The 12,024-nt window shown below is 35.2% G+C and overlaps 1 protein-coding gene across 1 annotated transcript in view; it reads right to left on the bottom strand.

Moving 5' to 3' along the window:
* LOC123718824 (homeobox protein invected-like) overlaps nt 1-9,781 on the bottom strand; it is a 46,788-nt gene extending 37,007 nt beyond the window's left edge. Inside the window, exon 1 of the mRNA XM_045675732.1 lies at nt 9,699-9,781. The gene's annotated coding sequence lies outside the window, so the exon portion shown is untranslated. The remainder of the gene's footprint in view (nt 1-9,698) is intronic.
* Nucleotides 9,782-12,024: the final 2,243 nt, after the last annotated feature.

Genomic DNA, 12,024 nt, shown 5'->3' with positions numbered 1-12,024 from the left:
CCACATCACACTTGACTTCAGGTACGACCGTCAGGTGTGGCCGTCTGTCCAGTTAAAAAAAATAAAAAGCTTTTTTATCATAAAATAATATTGTGACCAGAGTGAAAACCTTCGAAAAAAAATGAAGAACATACAAATTCTTATAAACCATTGTTATGAAACAATCAAAATGTAATTAAAGCAATTAAATTAATAGAAAAATACTATAATTGAATTTAATTATATCGTTATGTTAAACGACTAATTAACTCGACACGGTATAAATAATTTTGAATATATAAATAATTTATTAACTAATGACTACAGAATGTTTCAGTTGCTGTTAAATTAGGCTAATTAATATTTTTTTAACCGAGCAGTGTTGGCCTAGTGGCTTCAGCGTGCGACTATCATACCTGAGGTTGAAGCTTTGATCCCCGGCTGTGCACCAATGGACTTTCTTTATATGTGTTCATTTAACATTCGCTCGTAAAAGAAAAAATCGTCAGGAAACCAGCTTACCTTAGACCCAAAACGACGGCGTGTGTCAGGCACGGGAGGCTGATGACCTACTTGCCAATTGGACTGTCAAATTATAAAACAGATTCAGAAATCTGAGGCCTAGACCTAAAAAGGTTGTAGTGCCACTGATTTATTAAATAAATTTAAATTCATAGGTTTTTAATGTAATAAAAAAATAGCCGCCGCCCATAGACACTAACATTGCCAGGAAGCTTGCAAGTGCGTTGCCGGCCTTTTCAAGAAATGATGCGCTCCTATATAAACGCCACGCCATCTATTGCAAACAGTAATTACCAAACCTTTTGTAAAAATAGAGCAACATTCAAATCGTACAGGACCACACACGACGCTAACTCCAACAAAATCCATTCATTCAAAACTCAACCTTATTCCACTGTAATAGTATTGAAATGTTAATATTCAGTACATGATTATAACACTCAAAGTAATTTGAACTTTAATCCCACACTATAGGGATTTGAATTCCAATGTTAATTTTTTTTATATTTTCGGCGTTTTAATCTCAAAGTTCCAATCGCAATTTTGTATGCAATTTCTCGATATACTTAATAAAACACAATATCGGCGCTAAATCCTTTGACATATGTCAAAACAATGTATGAAAGAATTGTTCCTCTCTTATATATCTACAAAAAATTATATGACAATTTCTATCTATCTCTCTATTACGGATGGCGATACCCATTCAACTGCAACTAGAATATAATGAAACTATTTACTGAGATCTGTGCGCGACGTGAGGTTTTGACATTTACTGTCTAAACCGTTTGACATGTATCATAACTATGTATGGTGAAATGTTTCCTCTTTTATATATCTATATATTAAGTATAGATTTAACAATTAACAATTAGACTATAATTAAACTAGTTCAGAAAAACGCTGACAACGCAACGGTGAGATTTTGACATGTACTGTGTAAACAGTCTGATATATAACATAACTATGTGTGGTGGAATGGTAATGTATCTACAAAAGCTCCATGACGGCATCTATGTATCAATTAAGGTTAGTTGGCTATACCCATAAAACGCAATTAGAATATAATCAAATTATTTCATTGAAAACGCGGTCCGTCGATAAGCTTTTGACAGTTACTGTCTAAACAGTTTGACATATAACAAAACTATGTATAGTGGAAAGTTCCTCTCTTATACATGTACAAAAAAGTAAAAAGACATATCTATCTATAAATAATAGCTCTGGCTATGCTTATTACAAGTTGTCACAATGCTGTTACAATTTTTTTTAAATGGCGTATACCTAAAAAAATACAATTAAATTATAGTTTTATATTATTCCACAAACTCGAAAACTTCGATTTGGAATATTCCAAATATATTCAAATAAAAACATAATTCTCAATCGCCACGGCATTATGAAAAACAACTGGGCAAGCTTTTGACAATATTCTTGTTGTTCAACAATAATTGTTATATTTTAACCAATTTACGTATAACCGTAATTAATTATATATCAAAACCATCCTCAATAAACACACTATAGATGGTGAACACTGTATAAAAATCCGTTCAATAGGTGTTGAGTTATTTGCAAAGGGACGAAGGACTTCACGGAACTGAATAAAACATTATATCTCGACTAGTCATAACTCATATAATTTATTAAGTGTGAACTATGGCAGTTATTTGACTAGTATTACCTCTACTTGGATAAAGAATCGTTATATCTAATATATGTAAGTGTTCATGGGCGTCTGTAGCACATGAGCATATGAGCCTAGAGCCCCATTTTAATGGCTAACCTGATGTGAAGCGATACCGCCGCCCATGGACACTCACATTGGCAGAAGGCTCGCAAGTGCGTTGCCGGCCTCTCAAGAATTGGTACGCTCGTTTCTTGAAGGACCCTAAGTCGAATTGGTTCGGAAATACTTCACCAGGCAGTTCCACATAATGGTGGTGCACAGTAAAAACTGGCTTAAGAAACGCTCAGCTCGCGAGTGCGTTGCCGGCCTTGTTTAATAACGGGGCAAACGGACAGCAGGCTCACCTGATACCGCCGCCCATAGACACTCAATTCCAGAGGGCTCGCGTTGCAGGCCTATTAAAAATGTATGTTCTCATGATAATTATCTAGTATTCTTTTGTTCTACACCAAACTAGCTAAGCATTCCTTTTCGTATCCTTCTTATATATCGTCCTTTATCCGCCAATATATGTTATATGTATTGATAACAGGTGTTGTCGAATAAAAACTTCACCATAGATGGTAATAACAGGCATTATCAATAATTAACGCGTTCAAATAAGGCAAAACACTTGTTTCTACGCCATTAATTTATTAAATATCGCTTTAACTGTTCGAGCGAGTTAACTGTGTATGAGAAAACATCGCCGAGTCTTTAAAAATATTATTTAATTATTTGTTATTATTATTTTCTTTATTCCTACATAATTATGTATTTACAACCTACATAATAATAATAGTACTTAAAAATGCTCCCTGTGGCACACCTTTTATGCTGGAATTACCTCGCTGTATTGCGATACTTCAAAACACCAGCTCTGGAGTCACCTACCAGGCGCCAAAATATTTATTTGTCTGTGCACTTGAACCCACCGAAATCTACTCTAAAGGGTACTATGTCTACAAGGTCTATGTGTACCATTGTGTCATGTCCAGAAATAGCTGCCTTTCAACTGTAGCAGGTCCTCCACACTGTCGATCCAGCGGTAGGCCTACTTTGACATACCGAACATTTTAAATATTATTACGCTTTTGATACGCCCATGGTCAAAATACAGTTACACCTTGTTCCCATACATGAAAGTGTTTTTTTCTAATTAATAAATATTATTAATTTTCAATATTATTTGTGATACTAATAGTACTTAAAAATGCTCCCCGTTGCACACCCTTTAATGCTGGCATATCCTTGCTGTATTGCGATTATTTGTAAGGCAAGCACCAGCTCTGGAGCCACCGGTACCAAATTAAATCTTCAATTAGTTGTGCACTTGAACCCCACAGCCCAAGTCTACTCCAAAGGGAACAAAATCAAAGTTGAAGGAAATACTATATTTGATTCTGCTCTGCGACCGCGCCAGCTTTCGTGCTTGTCCGAGGTAAGGAGCTAACGCTTCCAGACAAGTAGCATCCCATACCAAAGACACAATAAAGCCATAATAAGCCCATACGAAATTATTTATTCCGGAAGCGAACAGTATGGAGCTGGCTACAGATTATTTAAAAAAATCAAATCGTAACGAAGTTCGCGGGGGCAGTAAAACAAATAAAATTAATACCAAATATAATTATTATATAATAAATTCGTTTAGTCACGGCTGTCTTGTTTATTATAATTTATTGACATATAAATGCGTGTTAAATTTTATTGTTTCATTTTAATTTATTGCTTTATTTGGATTTCGTACGCTTTTACAATAGTCGACACAATTCTGTCAATTTACATAAAAAACATAATGAATTATATATAAAAACCTTTCTATATATACGTAATTGTATTTTTTTCTACAATATACATATATTGGCGCTGATGTACTTTAAATAGTTTAACGTAAAAACGTTAATAATGACTGATGTAAAATCAGTCAACATATTTGACACCCTTACAAATTGGTTCATACTAGACACCGGTGAGAAGCGGGACTTAAATATCATCGCTAAGTTCATTTGTGTCGAAATCATATCAATTAAGATTAATAGAATGCGATTGTTTACTTGTTAGATGTCCAGCAGTATCGTATGAATATGTTAATTATACTTTATGTATATTTGTAATAAATTCAATAGGTTCAAGTTTGATTAAATTGTAAAAACCATACCCATACATATATGACTGTGAAAAAGCGGCGAACTGACGGGGACATCAAAGAATTTTATGCATTGTTCAAACAATCATAACAAATTAGTCGATCTACTTTATGTTGTATGTACAACGATTACTTTGTCTATAATTTATTATTTTGTTACGTAGGAATAAAATTACATTAATTTAATGTTTGTTATATGGCCGGCGCGCCTGTTCGCTTCAGCTCTTCATTGCGTATCGCAATCCAACTCGAGACACTGACACAGCAATTCGTGCTGGGATGGGGCCTTAAAGTAGGAAACTTACTACTACTACTTAATATTAATATACATTTATTTGTACCTATAGTTAATCGGTGTGTCCATGCCTAAGTTAAAGGTACCACTATGATCACATCTCTTAACAATTCATATTGGATTTTTACAAATAACAACTTCTTTATTCGTCTGACTTTGTATTCATACGTGCGCATAAGGGATTCGCACCTGCGCGTGGACCATTTACATAAACAATCTCGGTCACAGGGACAAATCGACTGAGAGGTCAAAAGGTAAGTAGGTCAGGAAATATATATATATATATATATATATATTTCCTTACTTTTCACCAGCGTAACACGGCAACATCTCTTGTAAAAATTGTCAATGGGAGCCATTGTATTCAAGAACAATATGTTGGTTTTTGTAAAAAAAACTATAAAACATTATTGTGACCAAACGGTTAAACAGATTTAGTTAAAATTTTGAAAATCGTTGAGCTCTTATGCGTGCAATTTTACCTACAAAACATTGTATTAAAATCCGTCTAATAGTTTTTGAGGTTATCGCGTTCATACAGAGGACTTGATTTTATATAAAAATCTTATTATATCATTTTGTTTCTCAACTAGAATCGTTATTATTCTGTCAATTTACATAGAACCATAAATCATTATATATTAAAACTTTCCTTATCAAACACACAATCAATTGCTGTTAACTATATCAAAATCCGTCCAATAGTTTTTGATTTAATCGCGTTTATATCGGGGGTACGGAATGCATCCTAATCAAAAAGAATGAAACGTTTCAATCGTAATGTGCACGCCATGTTCCAAGACCGAAGATGGAGCATCGAAGCCAACCGTTAGAAAGAACCTTCAGAAATGTGGGAAGACCACAAAAGCGTTTCTATTACGAGGGACTTTATTTTTGGGGAGAAATGGATGGATGATGTTCAGACGGCTTTTAACCAAAAGGTTAATTATTTAACCGAAACACTAAAAATAAAAATAAGCCAGGCCTAAAGTGGCTTTTATCGGCTGAGGGATTTTATTAGGTCTACTGCAGTGGAATCTTTTACAATCTAAACCTTCCTCATGAATCCGCTCTAGGAAATGGTGAACTGTATAAAAATCCGTGCAGTAATTTTTGAGTTTCACATGTTTTTATAATGGACATATGTCTTGTAGGCATTCATAAGACAGCGTTCGTAAGAAACGTTTACGTCCAACTGTTTTTGCTACCTTGACTCTTTTTATTTTTATATATACCTATTTTTATACGCACAAACATAGTGCCTTTCTATTGGTGGAAGTCTTATTAAAATCGCTACAGTAGATCCACACAAATAGAACCCTCGTCATAATTAGTATATGCGACAATTTTCTTTGACGGAAACTAACGAATCGCTAATTGAAAGAAGATTTTGATTTTTTTAGTATATTTTTGATCAGGATTATTATTTAATACGATTAACTCTAGAGGAATAAAGGAAGATATCGTGAAGAAACCTTAGACCTGCTAGAGAGGAACAGATACATAGGAACCTACCTAAAAGTGGAGCATCGTGATATCTTGATACGTAGGAAGGGAGACATCGCTAGGAAACCTTAGACCTTTAGAAGGCTGATCACCTACTTGCCTCATAAAACAGATACAGGAATCCAGAAATTTTTAATGGCTTTGGACTGTTCCAAATATTGCTTCAAAAGGCCGATTAACAGTTTCCGTGAACGCCTCACTCAAAAAATCTATTGAAGTCGGCTTAAAAGGCGTTTCTTAACTATTTCGGGTTTGCGGGCGTGGCTGAAGGGGCGGTGACTGTGATACGGCTGCCGGCCACATAAAAAAAATATGTATCCCGACCTTGGTACCTTGCTATGGGGCTGCATCAAAATAAAAACTAACAAATATTCCATGTACATGCGCAGAGGCAATGAGAACTTTGAGAACATCGTGATTCGCGCTAGACCGACCGACCGACCGGTGGAAGCATACCAAGAGATTCTTACGACTTCTTCTCTTGGCCTACACCCTCTGTCTTCTTTACCGATGAGTAGGGAACTCTGCGGTACAAAATTAATGATGTGGAATAAGTGATACCTGTATCAAATATTCCATAATATTCATTTTTTTCAGATGATTCATTACCGCCGCCCATGGACACTTTTAATGCCAGAGGGCTCACGAGGGTGTGTTTTATGCATTGGTACTCTCTTTTCTAAGACAAATTGGTCCGGAAATACTTCTGCGGAATGGTATTGGTCGTCGACGATTCGAACCACTCTTCATTGAATACTGACCGTTTTCAAGTGAAAGGAACTGGTACTGGGGAGCTCCCGCCCAGAGGTGAGTAACAGTACTCCATGTGTTGTCAAATTTACGCTTTAAACACACACGGTAATCATTTTGCCTTGCTAAGCAAACCAAGCTTTTTGGAGGCTAATTTAGCCTTTCCCTCCAAATGTAGGGAAACTGAACGTCGTTGGATATGTCAACTATTTCGGATGCTGGATTCGGCGCAAACTTGTGTCTTCTTGAGACTCCACGTAATAAAGTATAGACTTCAGACACGAATTTGTTGCCAGTATCAACGAGTATACGGAAAATACCAGCCCGGCCAGTGTAAAGAGTATCCCCAGTCCGAATATCAATGATATGTTGCATCATTGCAATATCCTGCATATTTGTCGATGTAAAGATGTTACGATACAGCTTTCACGGGTTTAAGGTCGGAACATATTGCTTTTCAATAACTGTTTTATTCCAGTTAATTTACATTAGCCCATAATAAATTATATGCCTAAAGCACTATTATAGATGAGAACTTTTTAAAATCCATTAAATAGTTATTGCGTTACGCGTTCCAACATAGAACTTAATTTATATAAGGATATAAATACATATTGCTTTTTAATAATCGTTATAATTTAGTATTTTCATAAAACCCTAATTAATAAACCTTCCTTATTTTACACACTATATATTGGTGATAAAAAATAAAATAAATCAATGGCGCTACAACCTTTTTTAGGTCTGGGCCTCAGATTTCTGTATCTGTTTCATGATCATTTGTGAATCGAATAGCCAAGTAGGTGATCAGCCTTCTGTGCCTGACGCACGCCGTCGACTTTATGGGTCTAAGACAAGCCGGTTTCCTAACGATGTTTTCCTTCACCGTTCGAGCCAATGTTAAATGCGCACATAGGAAGAACATCCATCGGTGCACACCCAGGTATCGAACCTACGACCTCAGGAATGATAGTCGCACGCTGAAGCCACTAGTCCAACACTGATCTGCATTGGTGATAACTGTATAAAAATCCGTTCAGTACTTTTTGAATAAATCACGACTTCAGATTCTTGTTGATTTTTACGTAAATAAATACGGTGTAAAAACACTTTTATATTCAGACTTCAAACTAAATCAAAGTTTATGCAAGTTTATGTATATTTACGATTTGGAGGTGTTAACTAATTAGTATTTTCAGCGACCACGCTCCACACAAAGACGCCATCGAAATAAATGTCTGTGACATTAAAGTTATTTGGTTTAAAAGTATAATTAAAATCAATCAAACAACCTTTTTTAGGTCTGGCTCTCTGATTAGTGTATTTGTTTCATGATTTGTCAATCTAATAGGCAAGTGCGTGATCAGCGTTTTGTGACAAGCCGGAATCCTTACAAGGTTTTCCTTCGTACGGGCGAATGCTAACTGCGCACCTAGAAAGTACATTGGTGCACAGCCGTGGATCGAAGTCTGAGGAATGAGAGGTGCATGCTGAAGCCTCTAAGATGCTTGTTAAAGAAATTTTCAATCAGAAGACGGAAATAAATATCCATTAATACATCTGAGAACTGCGTATTTACGACGGAATCAGGATTACAGACACTTATTAAAATAACGGCTACTACGGCCTTGAGAACTGTCAAGTTCTGACAATGTATGAATAAATTGTATTTGAAACATTTATTAATAGAATAAAATAATTAAAAAAAACCGGGCCACGGTTCAACTGCACTTACGAACCAAGATTTAATTTGGTGCCTGGTAGATGGTACCGGTGACACCAGAGCTGGTGCTTGACGAATAAATGTCGCAATACAGCCAGCGTTAAAGGTACTGCCACAAGGACCAAAGTTTTTTTATTCTTAGTTACTTTTAACTATTATTATTACTGTACGAACGAGGCCGTGCATTTCGCTCACATCTTAATCGTCAGAGTTACGCCCCGAGAGTATAGCCGGACGTAGGCACTCTCTTGATATGTTGAGTTGCATTCATTCGCTTCAGAGCAATTACCAAAATCACAAGAGTTACGCCCCGAGAGTATAGCCAAACGTAGGCTCTCTCTTCGACTGCAACATTGCATTCATTCGCCACATAGCCATTAACACTGCATCATTTCGCTTATATTCTATTGTTGTACGCCAGTGTTTGATATAGAGTAAAACAAAAATCCTCTATCATTTAAAACACCACATGAACCACGAACCTTACAACTACTATGTACTTAGGTTAAGAATATTGTATTTAATTAAACGATTTATTATTTAATTCAAAACCTATTAACTATTACAATTAATACAAATATATTTTGATTTATTAAATCGATACAGAACGAATATATAATTTAATTAGAAATCGAATTTTTCAATCACGAAAGCTTTGCACTAAATTTTAATTAATTAATAAAAAAATTCACGCTTAAAATACTAACAACCCTTGAGATTTTTAATTAATTACTAGAAATAAAGGACTAGAATCCTTATTGATTCACAAATAATAAACCTTACGAAACCAGTCATCGAAAATCCATCTAAGGAGCAAAAAACTTATAGGATTTGACAAAACATTAAGTTATTGGTTAATTTAACCGTTGTTTGATATTATCGAGTTAGTTTAGATGTTAACTGATTTGGTAGCTTGTTAAAATTGTGACCAAAATGACAAATAGACTAATTTCTCTATTTCGGTTATAAATAAACATTGTTAATTTTTGAAATAAATAAAAAAATTATTAAAATTTTATTAAAATCTGACAAAGACTGGTAGTATTGTTATATTTTTTCGTTATCACAACAGGTTTAATTTAAGCTAGAATTAATAAATAATTACCTTATAAAAACACAAAATCCACTCACAAAACACAACACACAATTATAAAATGTCACCCGTACCACAGATTGCACACTGCGCACCGCACGCGAATGAATTGAACTGGCGAATTGACGTTTCGCCCCACTCTGTGAGGCGTGGCCTGCGCCGTGTTTTGGGCGGGAACGCTTTTTATGACGTATTACCGCGTACAGCTTAATTGATGTGCATTTTTTGACAATTGACAATTTGTTTTTTTATTTTGCGTAGCTTTTTTGACAATTGTTAATACATTGTTATTAAGATTTCATGTCATTTATAGAATTAGCATCTCGTTTAATATTCAAGATTTTGGCGATTTAAACTCGAAAAAAGTAAAAAAACTTGACAGATTTTTCGAGATGAATATATAGGACAAACTATGGTCTTAATTTTGAATGATATAAACGAAATAAAAGTGTTTTATTCAGCTTTTGTGGGATTTTTTCTATACTACATATTATGAAACATCGCTCCTTGCCGGCGTGTTCTGAAACATGTGTCAAACACGGGAGGCGGATCACATTTACTTATAAAATCACCTGATAAGTAAACTTTTATGTTTTCATTAACAAATATATGTAATTTTTATTAATATAGAGATATTTAAATTTTGTTGCGTAAATAGTTTGCAAAATACTCACGAAAGTGTTATACTAGGATTATTTGAAAATTTATCAATAAATAATACATTTTTGACGTGTCATAGTTTGTAGAAGTTTGGTTTTATATCTGTGAATTTTTTAAATAATAATAAGGGAATAAACTAGATTTAAGGTTCAATGTGCTACCTAGGTATATGTGAAGGTGAGGGAATCCAATAGAAAACCAGCTCATTTGGCATCGTTTATTTCATAATATTAACAAGGACAATTTAGTCTTAGTATTTTCTACTCAGATTAATTAGATATTTAGTGCAACACCTAACGTTACCTAAAAACGCTGCTTTGTTTATTTAATATTTTACAAATATAACAAGAAATTAAATTAAATTTTCAAAAATACAGTCAAAACCTACCAGTTATATTGACCAAAATCAAAGGTCCCAGCTGAACCCTATTGTTTATTGACAACGTCATTGGTCATAACAAATTTTGATTGTAATACTATTGTTTTTTAATCCGCGCAATGTTTTTTTACGTTGGCATAGCGCTCGAGGGTGCTCGATAAACGAACGTTAATAAACACACAAACACAGTACTCACCTTACACAGTAAAAGTACTCATTCAACCACACACACATGCAGACAGGCGTGTAGAAAACGAAACAAAACGAAAAACAATACAATTTAGTATGAAATTTGTTACGGAGCTGTGATCCCTGACACACGTATTTTATCACATAAAAGCGTATCCAAATAAAACAAAGATAAATAGATAATTAAAACAACAAAAATATATTGCCTATTTAAAAGATTTTAATTTAAAAAGTCCTGGGACGCCATTAACCCCACAACCAGCTTAACGATATTGCCACTGAAGATTCATAGACAATTGATATATTTTTACTTCAATAACAATTGAGGACATACAGATACTATATGTTAGAGATACACGTGTGAAAATCACATGAGAACTCGGAACGCGCCAGAGCATACGATTGGCGATGGGTAGATCTGGTGGGGTCACTCTGCATCTTCTACCGCATTTACCATGGCGACTGTTCAAGGAAGTTGTTCGGTTCTACAGAATACCATCCTTATCACCTCAACGTCCGTCGTTCCACAACTGAGCGTTTTTTAACACATTTATTGCACCACCACTATGTGGAACCAGGCCTCCGAAGTATATCCGAACCAATCCGACTTAGGGTCCTTCAAGATATCAGTTGAGCTTCCTGCTTTTCATTCCCTGATTCTTAAAAGGCTGGCAATGCACTCGCGAGCTCTGTGGCAGTGAGTGTCCATAGGTGGTTGTATCACCTCCTGGTGGACCTCCGGCCCGTTTGCCTCCTATTACAAAAAAAATAAATAAATAGTACTTAATCTACGTTGGAAGATTCCATGTCAAAGAGCGTAGCAATTCTTTGGATGCGAACGCACTCGCGAGCTCTCTGGAAATGAGTGTTTCTGTCACTTAACATCAGGTGAGCAACTGGCAATCCATCCAGTGTCCATGGGTATTCCCAAACATCAGGTGAGAATCCAGTCCGTTGACCGTTTGCCCATTAAATCTTGTAATCTATTATGTACCAATATACCAATGAGCCGAGCGCAGTCTTTTGTAAATAATGAGTAAAAAACACTCCCGAATGTTTCCTTTAAGAAGGGCGCCTTGATGTTACCTTCATGTATAAAGGAAGGTCCTT

Source organism: Pieris brassicae, chromosome Z, assembly GCF_905147105.1.
Source record: "Pieris brassicae chromosome Z, ilPieBrab1.1, whole genome shotgun sequence".
Lineage (NCBI taxonomy): Eukaryota > Metazoa > Arthropoda > Insecta > Lepidoptera > Pieridae > Pieris > Pieris brassicae.
The sequence above is the reverse complement of the archived record's forward strand: the minus strand, read 5'-3'. Positions and strand labels throughout refer to the sequence as shown.